Genomic DNA, 12,359 nt, shown 5'->3' on the forward strand with positions numbered 1-12,359 from the left:
TCCCCTTCTTGGTCCCTTCGGCCTCCCCAGTTGGGACGGCCTTCCTTTTCTTCCCTTCCCCTGCTGGAGGGGGAGGGGTCTCTTCTTCTTCCTCCTCCTCGTCTTCGCGGGAGGAGTGCGTCTTGGATTCGTCAGATGATGAATCCGACACCTCCGGGCGTCGGGCACTCTTTCAAGTCCCCGTGGCCTTCTTCTTGACCTTCTTCTCTGGCACCACATAGGGTGCCTGAACCAGCAGCTTCGCCAAGCGAGCGTCCACTGGGCCTTCAGGCAAAGGAGCCGGACAATTGATCTGTCCGGATGTCACCTGCCAATCCTGTCAAAGGTAAGGGAACTTAGATCCTGCATGGAGTCAAACTATGAAAAACTGATACCCTGTAAAAGGAAAAAACAACTTACCGTGAGAGCGTGACGCTGCGCACTGAATCCGCGATCCTCAGTAGCGGATGCAGGAGCCTCGGCGCCCTTGAAAAGCACCCTCTAGGCATCTTTGTACGTCGTGTCGAAGAGCCTGCTTAGAGTTTGGTGCTGCGCCGGGTCGAACTCCCACAGGTTGAAAGCCCGTTGTTGGCACGGGAGGATCAAGCGGATGAGCATAACCTGGACTACGTTGACAAGTTTGAGCTTCTTGTCCACTAGGGTTTTGACGCATGTTTGGAGTCTGGTTAGCTCTCCTTTTTTGCCCCACGACAGGCCCGTCTCTTTCCAGGACGTGAGCCGCGTTGGGGGTCCGAACCGGAATTCGGGGGGTGCGACCCATTCGGCGTCGCGCGGCTCGGTGATGTAAAACCACCCCGATTGCCACCCCTTCAGGGTCTCCATAAAAGAGCCCTCGAGCCAGAGGACGTTGGCCATTTTGCCCACCATGGCACCTCCGCACTCCGCCTGGCTGCCGCGCACCACCTTCGGCTTGACGTTGAAAGTCTTGAGCCAGAGCCCGAAATGGGGGTGGATGTGGAGGAAGGCCTCGCACACGACGATAAACGCCGAGATGTTGAGGACGAAGTTCGGGGCCAGATCATGGAAATCCAGGCCATAGTAGAACAGGATCCCCCGGACAAATGGGTGGAGAGGGAAGCCCAGTCCGCGGAGGAAATGGGGAAGAAACACCACCCTTTCATGGGGCCTAGGGGTGGGGATGAGCTGCCCCTTCTCGGGGAGCCGGTACGCGATGTCGTTAGACAAGTATCCAGCCTTCCTCAGCTTTTTGATGTGTCCCTCCATGACGGAGGAGACCATCCACTTGCCTCCCGCTCCGGACATGGCTGGAGAAGGTTGAGGTGGGGAGTGCGGACTTGGGTGCTGGAGCTTGAGTGCGCAAGAATGGATAGGCGAAGGAGGAAGAAGGCATAGGTGAAAAGGTGGATCTTTATCCCCTTATATGGGTGGACGCAACTACATGTCCCCACCAGCCTGGTAAAACTCGCTTATCTCCAAGCGCCATAATCGATGGCGCGGTTGGGTTACCCATGCCCGTATTGATGAGAATCCCGGAATAAGGGGGACACGATCTCTGCTTTAACAAGACGTGCCAAGGAAACCGCCTCGCATAACGCGCTGAGATTGGACAGTAAAACGGTTTGAATAAAAGCTTGGCCGTGGTGTGATGTCACACTATGGAATACGTCAGCAGATTAGATTTGGGTAAATATTATTCTTTCTATGGCAATATCTGGAAACTTATTTTGCAGAGCCGGACACTATCTTTGTGTTCAAAATCTTCTACGAAGTACTTGAAGGAGGAACCCGCCTTGCAATGCCGAAGACAATATGCGCGCCGGACTCATCGTTATTGAAGCCTGGTTCAGGGGCTACTGAGGGAGTCCTGGATTAGGGGGTGTTCGGATAGCCGGACTATACCTTCAGCCGGACTCCTAGACTATGAAGATACAAGATTGAAGACTTCGTCCCGTGTCCGGGAGGGACTTTCCTTGGCGTGGAAGGCAAGCTTGGCGATACGGATATGCAGATCTCCTACCATTGTAACCGACTCTATGTAACCCTAACCCTACCCGGTGTCTATATAAACCGGAGGGTTTTAGTACGTAGGACAACATACACATCAACGATCATACCATAGGCTAGCTTCTAGGGTTTAGCCTCCTCGATCTCGTGGTAGATCTACTCTTGTACTACCCATATCATCAATATTAATCAAGCAGGACGTAGGGTTTTACCTCCATCGAGAGGGCCCGAACCTGGGTAAAACTTCGTGTCCCTTGTCTCCTGTTACCATCCGGCTTAGACGCACAGTTCAGGACCCCCTACCCGAGATCCGCCGGTTTTGACACCGACACCTACCTCAAGGAACTTTAGTATTTCCTTTCTTACCACTTCTTTCATTTTAGGATTCAGCTGTCGTTGATGATCAATAACTGGTTTGGCATCTTTCTCCAAATTTATTTTGTGTTGGCATAGAGTGGGACTAATGCCCTTAAGATCATCAAGAGTATATCCAATAGCAGCACAGTGCTTCTTCGGAGTTTTCAATAATTTTTCTTCCTCCTTCTCTAAAAGGTTAGCACTAATAATAATAGGATATATATTCTTTTCATCAAGATAAGCATATTTAAGAGTATCAGGCAATGGTTTAAGCTCAAACACGGGATCACCCTTGGGTGGAGGAGGATCCCCTAAGATTTCAACAGGCAAGTTGTTTTTCAGAATAGGACCCTGTTTGAAGAACACTTCATCTATTTCCCTTCTTTCATTCGTAAACATATCATTTTCATGGTCTAGCAAAAATTGTTCTAAAGGATCACTAGGAGGTACAGCAATAGAAGCAAGACCAATAATTTCATCTTTACTAGGCAATTCCTCTTCACGGTGTTGTCTACGAAATTTAGAAAAGTTGACCTCATGAAACATATCACCTAAACCAATAGTAACAACATCCTTTTCGTAGTCTATCATAGCATTAACAGTGTTTAAGAAGGGTCTACCAAATATAATGGGACAAAAGCTATCTTGTGGGGAACCAAGAACAAGAAAATCACTAGGATATTTAGTTTTCCCACACAAGACTTCAACATCTCTAACAATCCCAATTGGTGAAATAGTATCTCTATTGGCAAGTTTAATTGTGACATCAATATCTTCTAACTCAGCAGGTGCAATATCATGCATAATTTCTTTGTATAAGTCAATAGGTATTGCACTAGCACTAGCACCCATATCGCACAAGCCATGATAACAATGATCTCCTATTTTAACAGAAATAACAGGCATGCCTACCACAGGTCTATGTTTATCTTTAGCACAAGGTTTAGCAATTCTAGCAGTTTCATCACAGAAATAAATAACATGCCCATCAATATTATCAGCCAAGAGATCTTTAACAATAGCAATATTAGGTTCAACTTTAACTTGCTCAGGAGGTGTATAAGTTCTAATGTTGCTTTTACGAACCATAGTTGAAGCTTTAGCATGATCCTTTATTCTAACAGGGAAAGGTGGTTTCTCAACATAAGTAGTAGGAACAATAGGATCATTATAAGTGATAGTCTTTTCTTCAACTTTAATAGGTGCAGCTACTTTTACTTCTATGGGTGGATGATATTTAAACCACTTCTCCTTAGGGAGATCAACATGAGTAGCAAAAGATTCACAGAAAGAAACTACTATCTCAGAGTCAAGTCCATATTTAGTGCTAAATTTACGGAAAACATCGGTATCCATAAAATATTTAACACAATCAAACGTAGGTGTTATACCTGACTCCTTACCTTCTCGAGGTCCCAATCTTCAGAGTTGCGTTTAATTCTTTCCAATAAATCCCATTTGAATTCAATAGTCTTCATCATAAAAGAGCCAGCACAAGAAGTATCGAGCATGGTGCGATTGTTATCAGAAAGCCGAGCATAGAAATTTTGAATAATCATTTCTATTGAGAGCTCATGATTGTGGCATGAATATAACATTGACTTAATCCTCCCCCAATCTTGAGCGATGCTTTCTCCTTCGCGAGGCCAAAAATTATATATGTAATTACGATCATGATGAACAAGATGCATAGGATAAAACTTCTGATGAAATTCCAATTTCAATCATTTGTAGTTCCATGATCCCATATCATCACATAGCCTATACCATGTCAATGCATCTCCCTTCAAAGATAAAGGGAAGACCTTCTTCTTGATAACATCATCGGGCATACCTGCAAGCTTAAATAATCCACAAACCTCATCCACATATATTAGGTGTTCATCAGGATGTAATGTTCCATCTCCTGCAAAAGGATTAGCTAGCAGTTTTTCTATCATACCCGAAGGAATTTCAAAGTAGACATTTTCATTTTCATTAGGTTCAGTAGGTTGAGGAGCAACTCTTTGCTCTACTGGTCGGGGTGAAGATACCCCGAATAAGCTCCGCAGAGGATTACTTTCCATAGTAACAAGTGACAATAAATTTTAGCACACTATATAAATTTTTCCTTACCAAATTCCACCTACAAAAGGCGCTTCACTCCCCGGTAATGGCACCAGAAAAGAGTCTTGAAGACCCACAAGTATAGGGGATCTATCGTAGTCCTTTTGATAAGTAAGAGTGTCGAACCCAATGAGGAGCAGAAGGAAATGATAAGCAGTTTTCAGTAAGGTATTCTCTGCAAGCACTGAAATAATAGGTAACAGATAGTTTTGTGATAAGATAATTTGTAATGAGCAACAAGTAACAAAAGTAAATAAAGTGCAGAAAGGTGGCCCAATCCTTTTTGTAGCAAAGGACAAGCCTGGAAGAACTCCTATATAGAGAAAAGCGCTCCCGAGGACACATGGGAATTATCGTCAAGCTAGTTTTCATCACGTTCATATGATTCACGTTCGGTACTTTGATAATTTGATATGTGGGTGGACCGATGCTTGGGTGCTGCCCTTACTTGGACAAGCATCCCACTTATGATTAACTCCTATTGCAAGCATCCGCAGCTACAAAAGAAGTATTAAGGTAAACCTAACCATAGCATGAAACATATGGATCCAAATCAGCCCCTTAAGAAGCAACGCATAAACTAGGGTTTAAGCTTCTGTCACTCTAGCAACCCATCATCTACTTATTACTTACCAATGCCTTCCTCTAGGCCCAAATAATGGTGAAGTGTCATGTAGTCGACATTCACATAACACCATTAGAGGAGAGACAACATACATCTCATCAAAATATCGAACGAATACCAAATTCACATGACTACTAATAGAAAGACTTCTCCCATGTCCTCAGGAACAAACGTAACTACTCACAAAGCATATTCATATTCATAACAAGAGGGGTATTAATATGCATATAGGATCTGAACATATGATCTTCCATGAAATAAACCAACTAGCATCAACTACAAGGAGTAATCAACACTACTAGCAACCTACAGGTACCAATCCCAGACTTAGAGACAAGAATTGGATACAAGAGATGAACTAGGTTTGAGAGGAGATGGTGCTGGTGAAGATGTTGATGGAGAATGCCCCCCCCCCCCCCGATGAGAGGAGCGTTGGTGATGACGATGGCGATGATTTCCCCCTCCTGGAGGGAAGTTTCCCCGGCAGAACAGCTCCGTCGGAGCCCTAGATTGGTTCCGCCAAGGTTCTGCCTCGTGGTGGCGGAGTCTCGTCCCGAAAGCTGGCTTATTATTTTTCTTCGGACGAAAGACTTCATATAGCAGAAGATGGGCATCGGAGGGCCACCAGGGAGCCCACGAGGTAGGGGGGGCGCCCAGGGGGGTAGGGCGCGCCCCCACCCTCGTGCCTGGTGGGTGGCCCCCCTCTGGTGTCTTCTTCGCTCAGTATTTTTATATATTCTGAAAATAACTTTCGTGGAGTTTCAGGACTTTTGGAGTTGTGCAGAATAGGTCTCTATTATTTGCTCCTTTTCCAGCCCAGAATTCCAGTTGCCGGCATTCTCCCTTTTTATGTAAACCATGTAAAATAAGAGAGAATAGGCATAAGTATTGTGACATAATGTGTAATAACAGTCCATAATGCAATAAATATCAATATAAAAGCATGATGTAGAATGGACGTATCATGTGGCATCAGCGGCGACAACGGCAAGTAGTGGAAGCGGCAGTGGCATCAGCCAGCAGCGGTGGCGCAATAGAGCAGTAGGAGGCAGTGGCATCGGAGCAGCACCAATAGTAGCAATGCGGCATCAGTACACGCACACACACCAGAGCTGGAGCTCCCATCCACGGCGATGGAGCATGCGGCGAGCAGCAGCAAGCGCAGGTCTCCTCGGGTACGGCCAGGGGTGCAACGAGTGCGGGCAGGGAGCGGGGCGTGTGGCAGGGTGCAGTAGTGGGCGCGCATGGGGAGGCCAAGGTAACAATGGGAGCGGGCAAGTACGCACAGGAGCGGAGCTCCGGCGGTCTGGCCATGGTGATCTTCGGCCACAGCAGAACAATGACGAAACAGAGGGGATTCGAGGGGGAGAAGGGGAATCGAAAGAGGAGCTCACATCGAGCCTGCAGATGTGCTTAGCGGGCTCAGGGAAGGCTCGAAGGTGCCGGAATCGACGGCGAAGCTCGACGGTGCCGAGGAAGAATAAGGCGGTGCGGGGCTCGACATGGTGGCTCCAAGCTCAGTCTAGTGGTACCGGATGGCGTAGGAGATGGCGGCGAAGATCGAGGACAAGTCGGTGAGGTGAGAGGCGGCCGATGGCCGCGGGATCGATGCGACGATGGTGACGACCGTGTCCGGTGGCTCTTCAGATTGGGGAGGAGAGCGGGGGGAAAGGGGCCCCTGGGGTTCTAGGGTTAGTAGGAGCGTGTGGGGGAAACCTAGTAGGGCGCCAGGGGACCTGGATGGCCGCCCCATGGTCATCCGCGGCCACGGCCGGTCGGTCGTCGTCCACCATCCCCCTGATGAACAGAGGTAGGAGACAATGGGGTGTTGGGCCGCCTTAGTTAGTTGGGCCTAGTGGCCCTGTAGATTAGGCTTCTTTTATTTTTACTAGTATTTTCCATTTTCTTTTCTGTTTATTTATTTTGTACTTTCTTTTTGCATTAAAATACTTTGGAAAATGTAAAATCTTGCCATATAATTACTATGCATTATTTTGCACTACCACAACAAGTTTGGTTTCAAAATAATTTATTAAGTTTGAGTCTATAATTAAGTGGGATAAAAAGGTGTTGTTGGTCGACTGTTTTAATATCCAGGGGCAATTTTATATTTTAAAAAATGTTAATTCTTTCATGAAAAATTGTTAGTGAGTATTTGCAACCCATCGTACATTCTTGTTTTACCGTTTGAAGAAATAATAGTCTGACTTTACTTTAAATTTGAGTTTGAATCGGGTTTGGATCAAAGTGAGGTTTAGCAAACTAACTGTGATGACATGGCACCATTAGGAGGGGATTACTGTAGCTTAATTATCCGGGCATCATAATTTTTGATCAATATAATACTTTGTAAGGGCATATTTATCCCTAAGGTGTTTTGGTGATTGATGACAATGGTTTTGCGGACTAATCGTGTGCCTTGAGTATTTCAGATATTCCATCACTAGGCACAAGACGGTTTGGTGCCCCTCGAAGACTATGACGGCGTTTCTCTACGTTTCTTTTTGGTGGATTTGAGTCGTAGGAAAGCCGTACTATTAAGAGGGGGTCCGCTTTGGAAATGTTTGGGTGGAATCATCACGTACACGTCTACTCCTTTTGCACCGCCTTTCCTTTGGCACTTTGGAGCATCCTCCGTTTTTTATCGTCTATGCCACTTGTCTTGGTTACTGAGCTTGGGCATGCGGTAGTACTGCTCCCTGGAGCGGTAGTACCGCAGGCCCTTGCGGTAGTACCGCAGGAGCCCACGGTAGTACCGCTCCTCGAGAGTTGTAGTACTGTGGCCCCCAGGCCAAGTGCTGCTACGCAGCAGTAGTAGGGCGGATGTAATTTTTACATCCGCGCCTCAGGCGGTAGTACCGCGCCCAATGCGCGGTAGTACCGTGCGTCTTGGCCTGGCTCAGTCACCTCGCGATAGTACCGCTCCTCGTGTTGTACTACCGTGTCGGATTTTTGCATCAACTCCAGCTCAGCGTAAGTTGCCACGAATGTAATTTTTTATGTCCGTGCCTTCCCGAAATCTAGAACTTCCCTGCTTTGCGGTAGTACCACACAAGCGGTTCTACCGCCCTCCGCTTCAGTGTGTTTGGGATGTCCAGGTCTGTGCTGCTCGGGCGGTAGTACCACAAGGCCCTGCGGTAGTACCGTGCTACACAGACTGGGTTGGTGGATAACGGTTGGATTTGTCCCTCCACTATATAAGGGGTATCTTCTTCCCCGAGTTGACTACCTCTTCCAACTCTAAGCTCCATTGTTGCTCCAAGCTCCATTTTTGCCCGATCTGTCTCCCTAGCCAATCAAACATGTTGATTTTGTAGGGATTGGTTGAGAAGGCCCCGATCTACACTTCCACCAAGAGAAATTTGATTCCCCCCACTAATCCCTTGCGAATCTTGTTACTCTTTGGTGTTTGAGCACCCTAGACGGTTGAGGTCACCATGGAGCCATATTCCATTGTGGTGAAGCTTCATGGTGTCGTTGGGAGCCTCCAATTAAGTTGTGGAGATTGCCCCAAACTTGTTTGTAAAGGTTCGGTCGCTGCCTCCAAGGGCACCAATAGTGGAATCACGACATCTCACATTGTGTGAGGGCGTGAGGAGAATACGGTGGCCCTAGTTGCTTCTTGGGGAGCATTGTGCCTCCACACTGCTCCAACGAAGACGTACTTCCCCTCAAAAGGAAGGAACTTCGGTAACACATCCTCGTCTTCACCGGCTCCACTCTTGGTTATCTCGTGCCTTTACTTGTGCAAGCTTATTTGTGTCATATCCATTGTTTGCTTGTGTGCTTGTTGTTGTTGCATCATATAGGTTGCTCACCTAGTTGCATATCTAGACAACCTACTTTGATCCAAAGTTTAATTTGGTGAAGAAAAGCTAAAAATTGTTAGTTGCCTGTTCACCCCCCCTCAAGTCAACTATATTGATCCTTTCAATTGGTATCAGAGCCTCGTCTCTTTATTAAGGACTTTGTCATCCAAAGAGTATGGTTGACACCATAGACGGTGCGGAGGAGCACTCCAGTGTGAATCCAATCTCATCTACGGCCGATGGGGGAACCACGGTCTCTCATGAGGAATTCAATGTGGCTTTGGACACATTGAAGACCTCCATGAAGACCGAGGTTGAAAGCTTGTTTAATAAATTCATAGAAGGGCTTAAACTATCCACCGCACCGTTGAAAGTGGGTGATCCCACTAACAAGGTGACGGATGCTAACTCCGGCAAGGGGGAGCTACTAGTGAAAAAGCTCCTTCTTTTAGTTGTAAAAATGGCACCGACATCTTTGCCCATGTGGAACCTCCACTTGTTTATGGTGGACCGGTTCCTTCCACTTATTTGAATCATGCCGGCCCTGCCCCTAAGATTGTGAAAAATGAGAACTTTGATTCTTGGGTCTATCGCTTTAAGCGTCATTTAAATCATGTGAATACTAATCTTTGGAGAATCATTGAAGAAGGTTTCTATCTGCATGACCGAAGCAACTTCACTCCTAGAGAAGCCGCGGATAATCAATTCAATGAGAATGCTCTCTTCATCATCCAAGAAGCAATTCCACCCGAAGATCTTCCTCATCTCTGGCCCTACTCCATGGCCAAGGATGCATGGCACCAAGTTGTTTCCCTCTACAGGGGAAGCACAAGCATTCAACGCTCCAACTATGAAGTGGTGCAAGATGAAGCTGATGAGTTTGCAATGAAAGAAGATGAAGAACCTCGTGAGCTTTATCAGAGAGTAACCAAACTCGCGGTCTCACTCCGAGATCATGGAAGCAAGGACACGGAGGACAATTGGATCAAGCGCAAATTCCTCAAGGCAATGATACCTTACCACAAGGCCATGTCCTCCATCATTCGTTAAAGGCTGGACATCCACACCGTGTCCTCAAGTGAAGTGTTGGATGAGTTCGTGGCTATGAGCATCTTGGACAAGACCGCCGACAATGCGGTGCTACACTCTCAAAGAGCAAAGAATCCCAACCTTGCACTAAAGGCGAAGGTTAATGTGGAAGAAGAGGACGAAGAGGAAGAGGAGGAGAGCAACCCCGAAGATACAAAGTATGCCTATCATGAACACATCGCTCTTGCTTCAAGGCAATTTTGGAGCAAGAAGAACTCGAGGCCCAACTTCAACAAGAACAATTCAAGTGGCACGAAGGTCAAGCAACGTGTGAGGACTTGCTATAATTGTGGCAATGTGAGCCATTTTGTGGCGGAGTGCCCTTATGAGAAGAGGGAGGACAATGGTGGCAAGCTCATCCGAAAGGAAGGCCAAGTCTTTCCCCAACAAGAGCAACTTCACCAAGAAGACTCCTCCCAAGGCATTGGTGGTACAAGAAGAGTACAATGAGGATGATGATGATGATGAAGATGGTGAGTCAGTTGCCATGGCCTCCGTTGCCATTGCGACGACTCCACATGTGGCTCTCTTCGACTCACCCAATGAGAGCATCACCGCCATGTGCCTCATGGCTAAAGCCACCAACAAGGTAACCCCCAACATCAAAACTACCATCATTAATCATCCTTCTTTGATGGATTGCATTGATGAACATGAGGGATCTAATGTGGAGAGAATGTGTTTGAGTCCTTTATGGGTAAACTCAAGGGTAAATCCAAGAAGCACTTCGTTGCTCTCTTGGAACAACTTGGTGAAGCCAATGACATGATCGAGGCTCACAAAGATACCATCTCTAAGATGGAGGGGCATAGTCGTGACTATGCCAATGAGATTTCGGATCTTTCCAATGCTCTTGAGGAAGAGCGTGGTCTTCGTTTGGCTCTTGGGGAGTCATAAAACAATGATCATGCTAAGTTAAAGAAAGATCTTGATCATGCTCTTGTTGTTTCTCGTGTGCTAAACTCCGAGAAGGCCATACTTGGGGTTGATCTTGCTAGACTCAAAGAGGAGTTTGACATACTTGACAAAGCTCACAAAGTCTTGAAGGGTGCTCATGCTAGCCTCAAGGAGTCTCATGATCAACTTCAAGTAAAGCTAACCAAGGAGAAAGCCACATTTCCTCATATGGTGTTAATTGATAATGCAAATGCTACTAACCCATGTTGTGAGCATGTGCATCTTATTGAGGAGAATGCTAAGTTAAAGGAGCAGCTTGAGAAAGGTCTTGTGTCATGCATACAAGGCGAGAAGAACCTCAACGACCTTTTGAGCAATCAAAAGGAAGTTGTGGCCAAGGAAGGGATTGGGTACGCGCCCAAGCCCAAGAACAAGAAGAAGAATGACAAGGCCAAACGACCTTCCCATCTCAAGCAAACCTTTGTGAAGGAGGGAGAGGGTGCTTCTAAGGAGAAGAAGAAGAACATCGTGAAGGGTAGTGATGCCAAGAAGGGCAACGCTATCCTTCCCAACAAAGTAGGCGACTTTAACCCTTCTTATGTGTTGTGCCGTGCTAGTGATGGACATGTTTATGCCAAATTTGTTGGTTCTCCTTATGAGTACATTGAATGGTCTATTTGGGTTCCTAAGACCCTTGTTACTAGCATCAAAGGACCCATTACAAAATGGGTACCTAAAACCAAGCATTGATCTCTTGTAGGTGTTTGCTTCCGGTGGGGGATCATGGTTGCTCGACGGTGGAGCCACTAATCATATGACCGGAAGAAAGGACTTAGTGGTGGACGTTCACAAGATTCCATCTATGCCCACCAATGTCGAGTGGGGTGATGCCTCGTCCTCTAAGGTATTGGGGCCTGGCAAAGCTGTCATTTCTCATGATCTCACAATCGAGAAGGTCATGCTTGTTGAGTCCCTTGCATACAATTTACTTTCCGTTCGACAACTTGCACTCATGGGCTTTGCCACCTTCTTTGATGTTGATACCGTGGCCCTCTTGTGGAGCAAGACTCTTAAAGTAGCCTTTGTTGGGCATGTCGAGAATGGTCTCTATGTGATTAACTTTTCGGAGCGACCCACTAAGACGGCGACATGCCTAATGGCTAAAGTTGATGTAGGATGGCTTTGGCATCGCCGTTTAGCCCATGTCAATATGAGATCTTTGCAAAGTCTTCTCAAGGGAGACCATGTCCGTGGACTAACAAATGTTAGTTTTGCTAAATATCGTGCTTGCAGTGCTTGTATCGAAGGAAAGCTTCATGAAAAGGCTCACCCTCCCACGACTATCATCTATTCGAAAAGGCCTTTGGAGCTCCTTCACTTGGATCTCTTTGGGCCTCCATCCTTTGAATGTCTTGGGGGTAGAAAGTATTGCTTTGTGATTGTGGATGACTATTCAACATACACTTGGGTATACTTCTTCAAGAGGAAGAGTGATACCCAACAAACCATCA

The sequence above is a fragment of the Triticum aestivum genome, chromosome 3A (genome assembly GCF_018294505.1).
Source record: "Triticum aestivum cultivar Chinese Spring chromosome 3A, IWGSC CS RefSeq v2.1, whole genome shotgun sequence".
Taxonomy (NCBI): Eukaryota; Viridiplantae; Streptophyta; class Magnoliopsida; order Poales; family Poaceae; genus Triticum; species Triticum aestivum.